General features: G+C 44.7%; 1 long non-coding RNA gene across 1 annotated transcript; it reads left to right on the top strand.

Annotated features, from left to right (window-relative positions):
* The first annotated feature begins 2,590 nt into the window (after positions 1-2,590).
* On the top strand, positions 2,591-6,558 carry LOC104150547 (uncharacterized). The gene is made up of 4 exons (XR_011143515.1): positions 2,591-3,920; positions 4,632-4,722; positions 5,952-6,036; positions 6,404-6,558. It is a non-coding gene; the product is annotated as an uncharacterized lncRNA (long non-coding RNA).
* Positions 6,559-19,751: the final 13,193 nt, after the last annotated feature.

Here is a 19,751-nt window from a genome sequence, read left to right as displayed (position 1 = left end):
AATTACCTTGCTGGGTTGCAGCAGCCTTATGTTATTGACCTCTCTTCAATCGATCATCCCCCCAGACCACTCTCTGTTGTATTAATGTTTGGCCAGATACCTCCATACTGTCTCTGTCCCTTTTTTTTATTCCTTTTTATGTGTAAATCTTTTGCATTTGTCCAGCTGAATCTCTCTTCATTGATTGCAGACCACTGCTTTAATTTATCAAGCTCATATTGTATCTTATTTCTGTCCTGCAAGTTATTTGCCACCCTCCCACCTTGGTAAAATGTTCAGATTTGATTAGCATACTCCCAGTCTGGTCTCCAAGTTGCTAATAAAACTGTTCAATTGTATTGACCTTACAGTGTACCTCACTTAACGTTTCTGTCCACTGGACTCTGGGTTGTTGATACACGCGCACATGTGTTTTTCTTTAGCTACACATCTTTGTTCTTGTATTTCATTTTCCTTACACTATGTAAAGAGCTGCATGATGCTTTGATTAATAAAAATGATGATCTGTGTAGCTCCAGCCATCTGCCTGAGGATCTTCCTAGTGATAGATATAGTATCTGACACGATGATCTCTGAGCCCTTATCTGCAGATTAACTGCCAATACTGGTAAGCAGGATTGCGTAAAAGGCTGAAGTTAAGATATCCTATTAGGTGGTCAAAAAAACCTCTAGGCCTTGATCCTACAACGAGAATCCACCACCCGCCAAAGTTTTACCACCCACTGCTCTGCGCAGGCTGTGAGCTTTGATTAGTAAAACTGTGGTTGTGTTTAGCAACTCTTTCGTCCTGCTCCAGGGAGGCATACCAGCAAGCAACTTACTCAAAGTCCTATTTACTGATTAATTATGAGCATAAACTGGGAAGCTACTAACAGGCTTTCTCTTGCAATGGGGAAAAAAAGAAAAGAGCTAGGTACTTTTCATGTGCTGGCTAGCCCTTACCTTGCTTTCATGGGCTGTTTGCGTGTACAGGGGAGCACTTTGCGAAGGCAGTGGTTATACAAAGTCCAGGTTTGGTGAAATGGCTGGTTTCTAGAGTGACAGGATCCCCCTCAAAGGGTTAGTTTCCCAGCGCTAGGGTGGACGGGAGCATCCCATGGGAGCATCTTGTTCTGACACCTGTGTAATCTCGTCTTGCAACCTGACACTTTGCCCCCCCCCCCCAAAAAAAAAAGAAGTTTAGCAGTTTTTCCTCACTCTGTTGGGGTTAGAAGTTCCCTCTGAGAAAAAGGAGAGGTGTTGGAGAAAAAAATCTTGCTAACTCAGTTACATGCTTCTGACAGCCAGACCCAGCCTGCATGTTTCACACTACTGTTTTAGGTGACTTGTGCATGCCAGTGCCAGTGCCAGGCACTGCTAAATTTACTGTTGCAAGTCTCTAAGGCCAGCACTTGCTCAGAAGATTCCCTTATTTTTGGTTCTGACTGAAATTGCAGTCTCCTGATTAGTGAATATCAGCCAGTTCCTTGACTACTGACGGAAAATATGTTCCCAGCACATGAGAAAATCGAGCCCTAAACAATAAAAATGAACCCCATTGCACTGAGGCCATTTTGGAAAATTTGGAGCTAAATTGCTTTGGCAAGCTTTGTCCTGGATGGGGCTTGTTTGACCTTCAACATGCCTTCTTATTTTTTTCTGTGGGCGCTTCTCCTTCATGCTTTATGAATTGTCCTTTCACTTTACCACGTATTGAAAGTAAACGTTAGTGATCTATAATTTTCTGGGTTTCCCCTTGCCCTTCCAAGAAGTAGGATATTTGCCCCTTTGAACTCATCCATCCTCCTGGAGACCCCAGAGATAAACCAAGGCTCCTCTCTGCCACATGCTGGTCTCCTTGGCCCTCAAGGGTGTGTCTAACTGAGCCCGGCTGCTCTGCTAATCTGCTGGGTTATCTGTGTGCCAGTGCTCCTTCCTCAGCCTATGACAGCTCCTTTTCCTGCTAACTGTTATTGAATTACACATCCTCTTAATTGTCTTCTTTTCCTTGAAGACTAAATCAAAGCAACTCTTTAGTTTATTAGTCTCCTCTTGTCTGTCAGAACCGACTTTTTTTAACTGAGCTCTTGTTGGGCAGTGCTCCTCTTTGGCTCTCTCAGTGACTCTGGAGGAATTCACCCTGCCTCCAGTGCCATTTTAATGCCTTAAGGTTGCATTTTGGGGAACCCTTGTGGTCCCCACTGAGGGTAGCTCCCAGTTGTGCAAGGAGCTGTATGCGCAGGCAGCAGGCTTGCTCAGCGCAGGTAAGGGTCAGCAAAGGGTAGGAGAAGGGGAGGGCTGTGCTCACATCATTGGTGAGGAACTGAGCCCGAGAGGTTAAGATGTGAGCTTCCAAAAGTATTTGGCCCCAGCCGAAAATGTGGCTGTGAATGATATGGCCAGTCTCTGGCGTATCAGGCAGAAACAACTCTTCCCAACGTTTTCACTTCTAGACAGGCATCTTCTTTGCTAGCACTCTTAGAGATGCCACTTCTTCCTCTCCCTGTATGCCGTTTACTTGTGCATGCACCCTTCTCTGACCTGGTCTGGATCTCCCTGGATACTGCACATAAGCTCCTGCCGTTCTCTCTCTAGGTCTGCAGTTCAAGGTATAAACTGCCAGATGCTGGTAGGCACTTTGCATGCCTGTGCCAGGGAGTCCTCTTCTCCATGAGGAGAGTCTGCCTTCTCCATGAGGAGTGATAGCCATGCACTTCGGTGGAATGGCTGAGGTTGGTTCAGCTTTCTCCACAGATACGTAGCCCAGTGGGTCCCCTGGCCCAAGATTAACTATCCGGCGGAAATAGCGACGTGCTTCCCAAGCTGGCTGTGGTAAGTCCAGCTTCTGTGAGGCATTTAAACTTCAGAGAAACAGCAGTTTCGATCAGCAAATTGAGAGGCCTTATAGCTAAAGGGATAGAGATTCAAGTTATCTCTTAAGGCATATGCCCCCTGGAAGAGGGTCCCCTGCCTCGCCAGCCGTTAACATCAGCCCCTGCCATCTCCTTTCTCCCCAGCTCAGGTAGTGTGCATCATCTGTGCACGCGACAGCTATGAAGCTGTAGGGCTCTCTGCAGAATATTTGCTGTATAGCATAATTCACCGTGCTATAGCAAAAGTCTAGCCCTGGTGACAATTACACAGATGTGAACTTATCTCCTCTCTCCCACGACAACAGATTATCCATCTGTGATGCAGAATCTAAATCTGTAGGCTTCCCCTTTGCCTATCCAGTTTGGCCAGCCCTATTTAAAATGAGCCAGTGTTTCTTGGGTGTTCCCGCCGGAATCTGTGGCAGTAGTCTTGTGAGTAAGTATGGTTGCACTTGAGTACGAGTGGCAGAATCCAGCCCACAGAGACTGACATATGGTAAGGCAATATATGTTTCCTAGCATTTGGATCCAAAAATTATTCCTACAAGGTGCAGAGTTACATTGATTGTATTACTGGATCATCAAATGATTAAAGCCATTAACAATCCACTCTTGAGCAATCAACGTAACAATGTTTAGCTGCCTTGCAGTAACAATTAAAAGATGAAGCAATTTGCAATAATTAGGTAGTATCTGGAAAAAGTAGTCCTCATTAAGAGAAGTTAAAAAGACTTTTTCTTATGGTTGAGATGAACCTAGCAGGCCAATTTCCCTCCTCCTCGCCCTCTCTCCTTCCCTCCCCACATTTAAGGAGAACAATCTGCTCTTTTTTAGTCTTTCATTTTGGGAAAGATCAAAGGGGATCTAATGACTAGATGGCTCAGGAGGGTGATGGAAATCTCAAGACCGGCGTGTTGAGGCTGGGCATTCCTTTTCACAGGGAAGACGTCCCGAGTCGGCGCTGAGTTGTCAGGCTGTTTTGCTGCCCAGTGGGATTTCAGACCAAAGCACAGAAGTCTCAGCATTTCCTCTAATAGCAGAGTTTCTCAGGAGTGAGCACTCGTTCAGGCACGTTCAAGATGGTGATGGTTAGCCCAGCTCTGTGTTCGAGAGAAGGCAGCAGTGCATCCCTCGGGATTACCCGTATTTCTGCTCACCGCCACCTTCCCTAGCCTGGTTGCCTCTTCAGCCCTTGCCACCCCTTGTCCAAGGTGCTTCAAAGGCCCCTGTATTTGATGGCTCTGACTAACCCTTTCCCACGAAACATGCCAGGCAGGTACTCGGTGCCCGTTGCCCATGCTCTTTTTCCTTTGCCCCCTCATAGAGGACTGTGAATCCTCTCCAGCCTTGTGCTGTCCTGGCTGACCTCAGGGCCTCTGCTATCAGTGCCAGCGGTAGAGTGCTAGGCCACCTGGGGCTCCGGCGTCTGTGGGGCCAGCGGTAGCCCCAGCCACCGGAGCAGACGATGCCGTATTCCCTGCGTGGCGTTGGAGCAGCTGCTTGTGGAGATGGGGTGGGGAGCTGCTGCAGCTCCTTGCAAGGAGGCTGTGCTGAGGCCCTGGTGTGTGGCCCCAGCTCCTAGGTTTTGCTGTAGGTCTCCTCTTAGCTCGGAAAGAAACCCCAGCTCCTGTGCCAAGTGATTATGTGATTGCAACAAATAAATATAGGTGTCGTGCTTGCACGTTAACTCCTGTAAATGAGAATAAAATGCGTTCTAGAAGCTCAGAAAGGGGAAAGCAAATAAGAGCCCAACATTTTATTATTTTCTTTGTTCTCCAGTACTCATGTGCTTTGAGGGCCTGAGTCAGGATTTTGGAATACCTGAAGGAGGACAGTGGTGCAAACAGCATCACCCATGGCTACCTTACTGGTGAGCACTGGTATTTACTTTAAAGAAAAACTTATCTATGTATATATGTATAGTGTTAATGGGCTTTGCAGTGTGCAGGGGGCATGAAGACTCTCAGTCTCTCTTCTCTCTGACTCCGTCCTCCAGCCACATCCTTAGTCAACATTCATTTGTGTTTAGTACTGCTCAGCCCCAGGGAAGCCAAGGAAGAGGGACAGAGAGCCTACCTTGTAGCAGAAGGCCTGTAAGAAAGCTGCACGTACAAGTCTTGGAAATGGGAACGTGGCCAGTACACGAGGCTTCCCTTTTCCGTGTTTGCAGAACATGCAGTGGGCTGGGATCTCATTGCTTCTGCAGCAGCCAGGGCCTTGGTTTTCTGTGCCATCCAAATAGCAGCCAGTCTGTGGCCTCCAAACGATACTGGGACACACGCGTCCCTGGAAAAGCGTAAGGCATTTCCATACCGAGTTTATAACAATACTGCTGGCACTTACAAGGCGGCAGACTAAGTGGAAATGGCACAAGTTAAGATAACCAGCCTGGGGAAGATTGCACACAAATATGGTTGCCCCACTGACCCACAACTCTTTAAAACAGAATAACACACCAACCGAACTGGCCGCCACTACATTTTAACATTTATTCAGGAATAAGCAGAGAACTTGGGATATGCTATTCCCAGCACCATGTGCAGGCTTTAGAGAGAATATGGTGAGGGGGAAGGGCCTGGATTGCCACTGGTGATGCAGCACCAGTATGTCCTCCTCGGTTGTGTCCATATGGAGTACCATCTGGTGGCAGGATGCAGGCTGCGTGTTCGCGCTTCCCTGGAACACGCAGCTGCTAGGACGCACATTGCCATTCGAGGCACAAAAATTAGAAATTATATCAGATACTGTAAAGTTGTCATGAGCGATATGAACTGATAGGAACCGATGTTCTTTAGCATACTACTTGCTGTCACAAATAGCAAATGAGAATGGATTGAGCTACATTAGGACTGTGAGAGTAAATCATCCATACTTCCTGGAATATTTAGAAATATGAGGATACCATGAAGATATCCCCTGCTGATGGGAAGACTGGAGTGAAAAAGGTGTTTAGTAGTGGATGGACAGGGAAGATATGATCACTATGATTATTTATATAGTCCTCAGAACAGCAGTTGAAGTAAATGTTCACAAGCACCTCTGACAACAGGACTTAAGTTCTTTAAACCCAAACAGCACTTTTGTACATATTGCTTATAGGTTTTCTGACCTTCGGTATCAAGGCTGGAGCACAACGGATGCAGGCAAGACAGCAAGACTAAAATCATTCTATGCTCACCATCAGGTATGATAGATGTAGATCAGACAGGTTTATTTTCGTGGTCAATGAAACATGAATGGGGATTACAGTGCAGATGTATCAATGAGGACCTGACTCTTTGCTTCGTAGTTGTTGCGTGGGCTTAGTAGGAGCCAGGATGTAATGTAAAAGCAAAAATGATTGAATGATAGTTTGATGCTTCTCTTGTCTATTATTCAGTATGTTTTAAAGAATGTTTCCAGTCACATCACTAGATGAAAAAAAATCCCTTTTCCAACTTCATCCTCCTTCACTCCCTGCTGTTAACCTCGCCTTTTAGGGGCTCTGCTCTCCAACCTTTCCTCATGTTGAAGAGCAGGCCCAGGCAGGCAACCAGAGCGCTTCCTCTCAGGTCCTTCGGATGTTGGCAGGACTCGGCACATGGTCACAAATGTCTTAGCAGTGATGGCTGGAGGGTCGAAACCCCAGTGTGGGGCAGCAGAATCAGACCTCTCGGTGCTGGACCCAGAGCTCACTAACAGCAGCAGATGTGCTTGCATGGATGGTGCTTTGACACAGCCTCAGCAGAGGTAACGTGGGAGTCGAGGGCAAACGTTGCAAATGCCCGTGTGGAATAGCATTGGTCTCACTCTGTATTTATGTCACAGGCTTGGTATTCAAACTGCTTCCTAGAGTAATGGACTCTGCTGAAATAATTTATTCTTAATGCCAGTAGTGTGCGTGTGTCTTTCTGCCTTTTATTCACAAATAAAAGCTTTATGGAATGCTTTCTTACAAGGACAGATAAGTATTTAGTGATTCAGGCAATGTTATAAACCATGAAAATGAAACTCACGTTGTCAGTCAGTGGTATGCTGAGACATATTCATACCTTTGGTCATGATTTCCTTACTTTAAAATACCTGGTTCTGGGTTTGAAGTTGCACAGGAAAGAAATAGCACTTAAAGAAGAAATGTAACACAGATGTTTTAAAAAACTGTGTGTGTGTATATGCATATATGTGCATGTGTATAACCCATACTTTATAATAATCTCCTTATCTATCTATAATAGATTTTAAACCAAATATACTGTCAGTGTAAGATAGTGCCTAGCAGTTTGCTGAATCTGTTAGGAATTTTCAAAGTCTGAGCATGTCATGCAAGTCTTGTGTTAACAGCACTTACTAATACTGAGGTTTTTATTATAAAGACATCTAGATGTTCTGTTGTAGTGGGCAATATACCGACATTTTAGAAAGGCTGTCCCTGCCTCCAGCAGCTCACAGTGCTGCTGCAAGTTAATAGAAATAGGTTCCCATTTTGGAAATGGGAATAAATGACATGTTCACGACCAACTAGGGAACTTGTAAAAGAATAAAAAATTAACCCCTGTCACTGAGTCCCTTCCAAATACCGTAGATATAAACCCATCCCACCTCTTGTCTGTATCAAAGGTTTCCAAATGTTTTTAAATCCTGGGCGCACAGTTTTATTGTACTTTTATGCCAATCTTGAAGGCAGCAATTATATCACTGCTCACAACATCAGAAACATCAAAATACCATTCAGTCACTTTGCTTGCGCACTACACCCCCTCTTACCCAAGTCAGGGCTCGCTGTCTGCCTGCGCAAGCCAGAGCTAGCAGGTGGCTAACCCCACTGGTCCTTTTCCCTGGGAGGAGCAAAACACATCCCTGCTTTCTCAGCAAAGCAAAAACCTGGGTCTTTGCTGCAAGACCTGTGGTCCAGCCCAGGTGAGGTACCCTGGCTGCTGACTAGTAATAAATCCTCATTAGGACTCGTGTCGCCAGGATTATGCGTGGCTGAGGGTCGGAGTGGAAGGTGAAAGATGAATCAGCTTCTGACTACTTGGTCATATTCACTCTTGAACTAATTTCTGGTTACAGCGGCGACTGCTCAGTGGCACATATAGAGCACAGTACTTGGGGAATTAATTAGCTGTGTACTTCTCAGAGGGAGTTATTCTGCTAATGCCCTGGGCACTGCGGTGATAATGTGCCTTCTCGTAACGTCGGGGTCAGCCCTGACTTTCTGCTGCCGTAGCAGCTCTAGCTCTGCTGGGGTGGAGGTTCGCCTCCGCTTCTGCGTTTCCCTGGGCTAAGACAGAGGGACCTCATGGACCGTCCCTCCCGAGGCCGGCGTGCGCCTGGGCCCCGCGGCAGCTCCCAGCTCCCACGAGCCTGCTGCGCTCGCTGCTGCGCATGCGAGGAGGCCGCGGCTCAGCCCGCCTGAGGAAGGTTTTATGCATGTGAATCGAGACTTTTTTTTTTCCTTTTCCTCACTTGATCTTGTATTTTCACCTTGGGCTGCCTTGCAAATAAGCTGGAACCTGGGCTATGTGGTGCAGTTAGATCAGGAGCTGGCCAGAGGCCCTTTGCATATGCAGCTGTTTGATGTCTGCTCTGCCATCCTGATCTATATATAGCTGAGAACTTTCTGCAAATTTGAAATTTGTTTTATTAAAACTTATTAAAACTTTCTTTGAATGTTTTCTCCTCCCTCCAGTTCCTGTGGGAAGGTCAAGCTGTTCTCATCAATGTATTGATTACGCATTTCTCCTTCTATTGAGCCTGTTTAAACCCCGCTGTGATAGGTACTGTGGATACTAATCCCTAGGTGCAGGTTTTGAGGTTGCAGGAAAAGAGGAAGCATCTCCTAAAAAGGGCTTGAGATTTGCTGGCTTTCTTCACTTCAACCAGCAATTTACCCCTGTACAATAGCCCAGAAAGCTTGGGGAAATGATAATGCCTCTGACTTCAAAGTTTTTGATGTTAGGTATTTAAGGGAACAGCAAAGCTTTAGTGACTGTGTGCAGCTTGAAAGCTTCATATTCCAGCTTTGTAAAAGAGTATCTCTTTTGTCCCAAGACATAGAAGCAAAAATATAATCCCAGTTGAGACTTTAGACCTGTCCACATGTAATTTCGCAAAAGCCTTTATGGTCCAGGCTCAATGGCTCCTTACAGCCAGGAGGAGCTGTATTTCTTGCTATCAGTGTGAGGCTATGGTGTATCGCTGGATCTTCATTTCTTTTACTGTGGGGCAAAGGACCACTGTGGCAGATACATCTGGCTGAATTATGTCCTGTGGTGCCTTCATAGCTTGGCTGAGAGTCAAATTTCACTTTCCTATGCGATGTTTAGTCCTGTTCTCTGAGCTTCATTGTGAATTCCTCTCAAGCTGCAGGATGTAACAGAGTAATTAGCATAGTTCCCTGCACAAGCATTGGAAAAGAGGTGCCAGGGGACTGAGCTGTTATACCTTCTGTAGGGCTTTCTGCAAAGCAGTGGGCAGGAGCAGAGGAGAAGCAGCAGGCCTGAACCAAAGTTCGGCAATGCTCTAAAGCTTGGTAGGGCAGAGGCGAGGAGAACAGAAACCCCTGGGCTGTGAAGATGGGCCTAGAGGAGTAATCATTTCTGGAAGGTTGATGGAAAAGTTAATCTTTACTGTAAGAAGTGGATAATTTAGCAAGAGCCCGTAGCTGATGATGTTTGAGTGCAGCAGGATAGTTCCCAGTGGCTCACCTGGCAGCTCTCTGCTTGCCCTGTAGAGAAGGGGCCGGTCCCTTGGGGCACTGTGAGAATGTCTTGCCAGCTCTGCATATAAAAGCTCCTGGGGACAAGAGGGAGGAATGGGGCGGACACAGCCAGGCCGGGCTGCAACGCAAAGCAGTTCAAACAATGGGGAGAGCAAGCATGGTTACTGAGCAGCTGATCTTAGCTCATTTTGGTGAAAAAGAGGTGGGTGCCAAACACCTGTAGACCCAAGCGAGCATGCATTACAGGCATTATGTACGAATGTTTGGCTGTAGTTAATAAGTTCCCAAGAAGAACGTAATTGGAGTAGTCTTTGCTTTTGCTAGTAGAAGAATGTAATGTACAAAGGCTTTGTGCCGTCAAAGACGTCTGAGACAGTAAAGGTTGCAAGCAGAATTAACAAAACAAGCTTTAAGAGGAAGCTGTCAATAACTGGTTAAATCAAAAAAGTTCCAATCCCAGTGTCAGTCTGGCAGAGCTCCTCGCTGCCAGTGCATGGTGTTTGCTCAGCCATGTTTCAAAACAGCAGTTTTGCAAAGACAACATTGATCTGAAATTTTAATCGGATGTAATAACTTAAGCATTTTGAAATGCCTCTGAATCAATGAAAATGACTGAAGGCAAAATCCAGATGGCCACATAGCTATATCGTATAATACCAGCCAAAGGCCGTCTCTTTCTGAGCAGGAGTATCTTTTAACATGGACTTAGTCTTCAAAGAATTTTAGATGCTGCAAAATACTCATCCTAGGCAAAATGTTTAAAATTAACCTTTCTCCTCCCCTCCCCTCTCCTTAGTAATCATCAGTCTTGTCACTAGGATTGAGATTTGATCTTTTATGGATATTTTTCTGCTTCATGCTTCCCAATGTTCTGGAAATGAGTCATGTGCATTGGTGACCTGAGACACTAAAAGCAAATCTGATTGAAAAATGTGCAGAGATTGGCTGAGAATACGCTTATGGTCTCCCAGTATCGTCTTATCAGAAGACCAATATAGCAACTCTGCTTGGATCAGAGGGAAGATATTGAAGGTATTGGATATTTAGGATTTGTTTTCAGAGCATAATCTTACTGATACTTTGCACTCCCGTTTGTGGATGTCATGGTGTGGTGCAAACATTACCAGGGCAGGCTGACCAAAGCCTTTTGGATGATCTGATGGAATTCATTGCCTCTAATCACAGACAGGGACTTTGAGAGACAAGGACAATCATTTCCTGATGACTCCTTTTTCTTGTATTGTGGGAAACAATAAGTAATTGTTCCATTTATGTTTCCTATATGACATTCATGATTTTATAGCCTTGAGATACCTCCTTCCCAGGGCTAAGGAAACCCAGCCCAGGTAATGGCTCCTTGGATGGGAGCCTTTTCATGGCTTTGGTCACGCTTATCCTTTTTCCAGTTCTGGCATATCCTTTTAGAAGCATGTAAGTCAAAATAGTACACGGTTTCCAAATGTGGGTGTTCTAGGGGTTTCTGGGTAACACCCTTCTCCAGCTTTGTTCTCTTCTTTTTCTGATCGCTGCTAACATTTGATTTGCATTTTCAGCTGTTGATGAGCAGTTCAGGCATTTTCAGAAAACTAGAGTGACTCTATTTTGTCTTTCCTGAATGGTAATAGCTCATATATAGTCCACTATTGTGGATACATAGTGAGGGCTGTGCTTCCCCATGGCATTTGTCAGCACTGAATGTCACCTGCCATTTTACCTTTCAGTCATTCATCATGATATCCTTCTGCAATGCTTCACAGTCAGGTCTTACATTATTAAAGAAATTTGCCACATAGCTATTCACCCTCTTTCCCATTTCAAATATAAATACCTTGAGCAGCATTGAGCAGTGCAGGTCCCTGTAGACAACCTCCTCCACTATGAATGCTGACCATTTATTCTTTTTTTTAGCTTTGCTTCTATTAAATAGTTGTTTTTTCAGGAGAAGGTCTTTCCTTTTGCACCGTGACTGCTTAGTCTCTTCAAAGACCTTTGGTGAGCACCATGGCCAAGAGTGTTTTGAGGACTCGCATACGCTATATCAGGTGGCTCCCCCTTGTTGCCACATCGGGGTCCTTCAGTGTGTTTAGGCTGTCACCTACACAAGGAGCTGCTAGAGGAGTTGCCATCTTTGGAGGTCGTCTGGGGACAACAGCTTGCTAATGAAAACAGCTACCTAGGGTGCTTACAAACGGGTAGCATGAATACTCCTGTCTTAATCTGTGCCTCACTTCCTAAGTTTTCAGTCTTATTTGGGCTGTACAGGCATAATAATCCAACTATGAGGGACTCAGATACTCCAGCGATGAAGACTACATACACACAAACACATATATACATAAAGATTTTTTCCATCTTTAGATGGGAATAAAAATTCCACATGAGCCATTTGGGACTATCCAATCTATAGCTATTATTGAGCCAGAATCCTGTCTTTTGAAAAATCCCTATTGTAAGGTTTTGATTGTGTCTCAGAAATTGCCAGAGGAAATGTGGTTTATTTTCTTCACATGGCTCCCAGCAGGCACACACCCACATGAGACTATTCTAAATTATAGTGTCATTACATTTGAACCCTTAGTAACAAGGTGTTTCTCAGCAATTGAATTCATATGTTTAATTTTGATTTTTTGGTTTTTTTTTTTTGTATACAAATTAGAGCCTCTGCTGATACAAATACTGCTTTCTAGAAAGCCTGGAGGTGTAAAGCAAATGTTGAAATGAGAATTAGAGCTGCACAAAGCTTTTTTTTTAATGAGCTCCATAAGGCATGGGCTTGAGTTTGCTACAACCTGAAAACTCACTCCAGAAGCTTAGTGAAACCCAAAGTACAGCTGGGCTCCCAGTCCAAGGGAGCCTGGGCTGGCCGCCTATGACGATCATGAGTAGTGTGTAGACATAGCTGAGAACAGAGAGCATTTAGTGTCAGCAAAGTCATGCTCAGGTGCCAGTAGCCTTTCAGATGCAGCGCAGTCAGACAGGGCAGAGAAGGTGGGAGTTCTGCAAAAGTCAAAGCAAATTTGTGATAGTCATATAGCCCTTTTGTAGGAACTAGGAATATCTAGATTAGGATATATTGTCAGGGACGCTCCTAGGTGCTGACCGTTGTCTTGATGTCCTAAAGGAAGTCAGCTGAAAGCCAGTTGGTCCCAAAGCACATGAAAGGGGTGATTAAACGTCTTTCCTCTGAAGATGTGATTTTGCCCCTTCTGCTCCACTACAGCAGGGCAGGAGCGATATAGCCCTTCATCCCTCTCGTTGCATCAAGGCATCATCTGAAAGTCCTGCCATACTTCCCACATCCTGGTATGTCAGTGAGATAACCCTGGTTTTGCATTTTAACGATTTAGTACAGACGCATAAAACTTCCTGCCTTAAGACACAGAAAAATCTGTAACTGTTAGGGATTACAGTTAAATGTTGCTGTTGGAGTAGATTGAATCCTATGGCTGTTCATCATCGGATTTTTATACCTTTCTCTGGAACATCTGATGCCAGGGGAAGTGTGCTGGACTAGACAGGGCATGGGCCTTGTCCTACCCAGCTATTCCTATTTTCGTGTGTTTTGATTTCCACCTGTGTGAGATATGTCTGCATTTCAAGAAATGAGCAGAGAGAGAGCAAAGGGGAAGTATCAGTGGAAAGACTGAAGAGGAAGGCAGGAAAGTACAGGGAAGCGGGAGCACAGGGAAGGGAGATGGAGCAGGACAGGAGACAGAGAGATGGCGTTAACAGGTTGGGCTTTCTCTGGGTCAAGAGTGATGGGAGCAAGGTGATCTAATGTGGAAAAGGAAGATGGACAGAAATTCCAGAAGGAGACAAGAAAGTGGGACAAGTGAAAGCAGAGAAGGGAAGAAGACTCTGAAATGGGGAGCAGACATGGAACAAGAAATGGGGAGGGATTGAACAGGAGGAGAAGCCAGCTGGAGAAATCTTGGGAGAGATGCCATCCCTGTACTAGATGGGAATTGGTGCACCTGGAGGGGATAGAAGCAATTTCCCTCTCAACAGTATAGTGTTATCCAGAGATTCTAGATGTGGACTAGGAATATAACATGTTTGTTGCTGTAAAAAAGGTTACCTCCACCTTATACAACTTTTAGCCTAAAAGAAGAGATAAATACCAATGCAGACAATGAGATGGGAAAGTAAAAGAAGATAACGTCCAGTGATCTGGACATGCTAGTCAGCTTTTGAGATGCTGCTTGCAACATGTTAGCAATCTAATCAATGCCCTTTTTTGAAAGAATAAACCAGACTTTTAAGGACGAGTTTGCGGAGAACAACAAAGTGAGTGTTTGTAAAGACTGTCTCTAATCATGACGGGTAATGAGAGAGAATGAGAAAGTATTTCCTGTGAAATAGGAAACGTGAACAGTAGAGGCTTGCATCACCGGGCTAACAAAAGTGAGAATCAGCTTGGACTCTGAGGACGGTAGGTCGTATGGAGAACAGGGCTCAAAGCTGTACAGGTTGCGTTTGGTGTGGCAGAGAACGGGGCACAGTGGAGGGCTGTGTAAACAGTAGCGATGTGGTCAGGCTGAGACAGTGATCCCTGCAGCAGAGTTCTCCAGGTGCTTTAATTTCTCAGAGTCAGGGAAGACGATGTAGTGTTAATCGAGGCCTGAGATAATGAGAGCGCAGACAATAGTTCCAGTTGTGCTGCTGAATACGAAACGCTAGGAGATGTTATGAAGAATTTGTAAAAATCAGATGTGTTCTGGATTAGAGGCTGTAAAGGCTCCAAGTGGAAGGTGGTAGCCGAGTAAGGTGCCTTAATGACTGGCAGATTGTAATGTCGAAGCGCAGTGCCGGTAGCAGGAGAAGAGGATCACAGAAGGGAATGAGCGTATGACTGCAAAGGAGCTAGCTGCTGTAGGTGCGTGGCGGCAATGGAGCAGCTGACCTGTGCTAACCGACTACGTGTCCCTGCCTAGCACATCATCTCAGACAAGCACTCTAGCTCTTACTTTTCAAAGCTAATGACTAGTGCAGATATTTGAAATTCACCCTGTCAAAGTTTTCATGCGCACCATAGCAGGTGGTTACTGGGTTTTTGAGCGTGTGATAAGATGTCTTTCCCGGCATTGACACTGGCTCTGATTTGAGCTGCTCCTTATGTCTCACCAGTGTATCAGCATGATGAAATATCTACCTGCTTCCGGGGCAGGGTTTGTAACATATGGTTGATCTGGGACCTGGTAGGAAAGGTCCCAGTATAGTCATCACACGCAACGGGAGTGTTGAACAGGCCTGAACCTGGCTGGTAGTTTGGCAGATGTCACTGGGTTAGGAGGGAAATAGGAACTGGGGAAGAAATGAGAGTGTCACCTCTGAGTTCAGGTATGGATCCTGAGACCCCTCCCTCAGGACTGAGGGATCTGAGCAAACCTGTGGCTTCAAGGAGAGAAGCAGGTTGCACTGTGCGTGGGAAAAATGAAGGCAGTGTGTAGGAGAAAAAAAAAAGTTTTCTGGATGCATGTAAGATATTCTCTCAGCACAAGAAACGTTCACCTGCGACAAGAGGAGAAATAGCTCTATCGTCACCCACCTGCCCCTCTCAGGCTTCTTCCCAAATGCCTCACTTTAGCTTGGTGCTTTACCAGCTGCAGCAGGCCTAAACCAACAACTGTGGTCCACAGCTCCTCCATTTACCATTCTTTCATCCTCCCAGAAACCTCATAAACAACTGAGCAGAGAAATACTGCAAGGTTACTGTTTATCAGTGGATGCAGAGTACAGGTGTGTAGTGCAGACTCACAGCTGCTTAGACAACCTATGCTCACCTCCAGCTGGGCAAACATCTGCTTGGAAGCTTGGAAACGATGATTGTGTTAGTCATTTATGTTTATCACATCCTGTGTACCCCAAGATAGAGCCATAGTTGTAGGGAAAGGGGAGAGAATCCTAAGACCTTAATTGTGAGCAGCAAAATCACAGTACTGAGTTTTTATTCAACATCCACATCCTCAGTTTGGCACCCAAAAGTCCATGCTGATCACTAAGGCAAAAGCCCACTTGCCAGTGTTTGCATTTGTATAGTAGGCTCACGATGACTGTTAAGAGTGCTGTTCAGCAATGCACTTTTTGGGGCCCAGAAACAGTTAATTTCTTGTGTGTTGCTCTGCATACTTCCCACACTACTTTACCTTATGCAGTGTAATTCGTCATAATGCAAGAGCTGCTTAGCACAGGCGCTCTGTGGTCATCCAGCATTCCCGTTCGGAGAACACTGTAATACTGCGATAGGGTGTATTGGAGGTACCTAGCCATCCACCCCTCTCATCTTCTGGGCTGTTCTGGGAAAAAAGCATTTCAATCTGCCTCAGAAGCACCATTAAGGGGAAAACAAGTTGGCAGGTATCAGTTTTGAGCCTTTCTTATCTGATTTATTGTGAAAGTCACCTCATTTGATTTAAGCTGCACTGCTACTGAACGAGAAAACATGTGTTTCTAAAACAATAGCAATGAAAACATTTCTTGTCAGGGGACTCTAGTTTATTGTCTTACAGCTTGAAAGGTAAAAAATATCCAGCAGGGAAGACACTGTGTCTTCATAAAGCAAATGTGGATTATACAATAAGACACTAACTTCTTGGATAATGCTCAGTGCCATTTCTGAGCACGAGTTATATGGAGTTGTTTGTAGCTAGGCAGTGGTGCTGAACCTCCTTAATCACTCCGTGATTTTCCAGACCTGGGGTTCCTCGACCTGCAAATTCAGCGGCAACGGCTGTGGCTCCTATTCTTCATTTCATATTAGCTCTTGGACTGGGGCTTTTCTCAAGGGAGAGAAGCCTCGTGGTTTTGTTCAACAACTTGCTTGCTTTCCTGCATTAGGTGTCCCTCACAAATGCCAGATCCACTGAGACGTGTCTCTCTCAGGACACCCAAGCAGAAAAGCCTGTCCAGAATTGTTGTTTGCGTTTATGTTCAATTTACTGCCTGGGACAGAGCATAACTTTATTTTCACTTGTTAAGAGAAGCTTTCGGGTCCTGAGCAGGTATTTGATAGCGCATTGTGCTGCCCCTCCGCCCCTTTCATTTTACCGTCCTGGATCCTCTCCCTTATTTCTTTGACAGTGTTTTCTTTTTCCATCTGGCAAATCAGCTCACCTCTAAGCCTTATCACATTTAAATATTTAACTGTGCTTAGACCTTAATTAAGAGTAGTAGCAGCAGCAATAACTGTGGCTGTAGCAGTAGCAGCAGTTTCTCCTATCTTAAATTTTAATGGCTTTTGTACAAGTCTCTGCAGAAAGGGTGATTAATGGGATTCAGAGAGGCTGAGGTGAATGTTTCTTCATGCTGATTTCTGCCCTTTCTATTCATGACCCCCTTTCTTGATTTACGAAAAACTAAAAAGTCCATTTAGAAATAATTCTGTGATTATATTTTTTCTGGGGTTCAGTAGGTGCTTAATACAGCACTTAATACGTGTGCTTGAATAGAAGCTGATCGCTTAAAGACCCAACTCTTGGTGGTCTCCATGCCAACTCAGCTTTGCTTTGAGCAGTAATTACTAATATTGTTGGTAGTCTCCAAGGATTCAGTGGTTTTGGAGACTAAGTTCCCCTAGGCTAACCTTTATTTTTTCATCTTTTGTACTAGGCTGAAAGGAGTAGATGGACTTTTCATTTGATAGAAACATCAGTGCCTGAAGTTTTATTATTTTAGGTTCGTGGAATGGGTCCTTAAGTCATAAGATGTGAAACATCTGTTTGCATTTGCAGTGAGACAGCTAACGGAGACTTAACAATAAAAAAAGAAAAGAAAAGAAAAATACATAAAAAGACATGAAAACCCTAGGGTCAAGTGGCAGCGCCATGATTATTCTCTGGTACAGCAAATATTTACTGTGGCCTGCAACCACGTCCACCAGGCGGTTAATTAGCAATGTGTAGGCATTGTCACAGTGGAAGTGAATGCAATCAGAGAAAATCTTCCAAGATAAGGAGCAGACATAAAGGTGATTAAGCTGTCAATGAAGACGAACTGTGGAGGGGGAGAAAAGGAGGGGGATTTCGGGTATATACCCACAAACTAGAAGTATGCCACGAAGTAGCACGAAGTAATGTTTGTACTCCTGCGATGCCTCTGAGTTCTAGTCGTGGACCAGGATCCTGTACGGCTAGGCACTGCACTGATCCAGAGCAAAAAATGCCTCTGCGTTAAAGACCTTATGATTTTAGCATTAGTTAACAGACAATAGATGGGCATGAAAAGACAGACAAGAGCATACGTGGCACCAGTGTGTACCGATCAGTGCGAGAGCCGGCTGGCTCAGCACAACTGCAGCCTAACTGCTGTCATTTTCTTATCTTGTAAGCAGCGTGGCAAAGGCATTGGCATTTTGACAGTGCATATACCGTGCAGAAATCTTCCCAAATGTTAATTAAGCATCATACACCCACAGCAGTATTATTACAATCCTCATTTTACAATCAGGAAATCTGAGACAGCTTTGCAAGGCTGAGCTGGGTAGCCCAAGGCTACTTGGCTGCGCGGTAGCAGAGTTAGGAGAAGAACCTCTCCATCCTCACTGGCACTCCCCTGCTCCACATCTCCCAACAGCCTATGCAGAGAGATAATTATAAGATGTATTTACTTGTATTGCAAAGAACATGAACAAAGGCAGTAAAAAAAGTAAAACTTTAGATGACAATGTGAAGAAAAATTATAATAAATTTTTGATTTTTTAGAATTACGGTATTGTCATCCTGTGCTGGAAAGAGCTCAGATCTCAGCTCCTAGTTTTCTGAGCTCTGCAGGGGAGTCTCTACTTCCTCTTAGTTTGGCATAGTCTAAGATTAGCATGTGAGTGCCTCTGGCTTCTTGCGACGAGCCGTGCACATACCCTCTGTCTAGATCACTGGAGCACCAGGTTCAGGTTTCAGCAGATGGGCTACAGGGAATTTCCATCTGTGGCTAGGCCACGAAATAACAATAAATAAAAAGGCTTGAATTAAAAAAAAGGCTAAGAAGTAAATCTTTGACAGCACAACTCCATAGTGTGCAGCTGCAGCACAGCAGCACTCGTTGTCCACTCCTCCTGGCTGTAGGATGCAATGCAGAGGTGCTGGGGGAAGACTGGCCAAAAAGAGTGAGCCGGTGGTGGTATTGCATTAGAAGAAATATCACCTGTACCTGCTGGCTGGAAAAACTCCATAAACTTGGCAGAGTCTACCAGGGGAACTTTCCATGGTAATATAGCAGAGACTCCTCAGGCAATTGCTCATTTTTGTGAGGATACACAAGCTATGGAAAGCCACGCAGCTTGCCCTGAGCCTGGTCCTCTCTGGGCGGAAAGCTGATAGATGCTGATAGCCACAGAGCAACGTTCATGGGATTTTCTGGAGGACCTAGGCAAGATCATGTGCTAAATTATGCTGATTGGCAGGGGATTTGAGGCATCCCACCTGATCTTTGATGGACTCAGAAGTCCATCTTTAGTCCACCCTCTCTAAACATTTTTAAAATGTGCCTTAACTTGTTATTTTGGACTACAAAATCTTTGAAATGGAGACTATTTCTTACAACATCTTTTTATGGCATCTAGCACAACAGTGCTGTAATCTCACTCGGTGTCTCTGTTAACTACTAAAACACAAAAATAAAAAAAAACAATTCACGTGCAGCTGTTCCTCCCATACCTTTGAGGTTTACATGGAGATGGTGGTGGGAGACAGGTTGTTACTGTTTATTAGCCCGTTCTTGCAGTGAGGTTCAGAACCTTTGCAGAACCGGTACCCTGTCTCATTTTATTTCCCTCCCTAATAACAGATATGGGCTGTTAAAGCCTAAATATTTTCAAATAGGTGTTTTAGGGTGTGTCTAGGAAGAAGAGTAACCTTTAATGCTTTTTATTTTGTCTTTTTGGAAACCTAATGTGTTTCCTACGGCTTATGACCACAACTCATTTCTAAGTGATTTTCCCTTGGCCAATTTCCATTTATCATTTAAATAATCTAGCAACAAAGAGGATGAGGTATTCTGCAAGAAGGTATATGGCTCAGTAATCATTCTACCTTCATATCCCCTTTGGGGGGAATTATTAGAGATGAAATGACCTTCCTGGCTATCAAGCATTACCATTGTAATACGGATGGATAATATGACACCCTTGACACAGAGCCAAAGGCAGGTCGACTTGAGTGTGCCGTACCCAACCTGAAAATGACAGAGATATGATTAAAATGAAT

This window comes from Struthio camelus, chromosome 11 (assembly GCF_040807025.1).
Source record: "Struthio camelus isolate bStrCam1 chromosome 11, bStrCam1.hap1, whole genome shotgun sequence".
NCBI classification, from domain to species: Eukaryota; Metazoa; Chordata; class Aves; order Struthioniformes; family Struthionidae; genus Struthio; species Struthio camelus.
The sequence above is the reverse complement of the archived record's forward strand: the minus strand, read 5'-3'. Positions and strand labels throughout refer to the sequence as shown.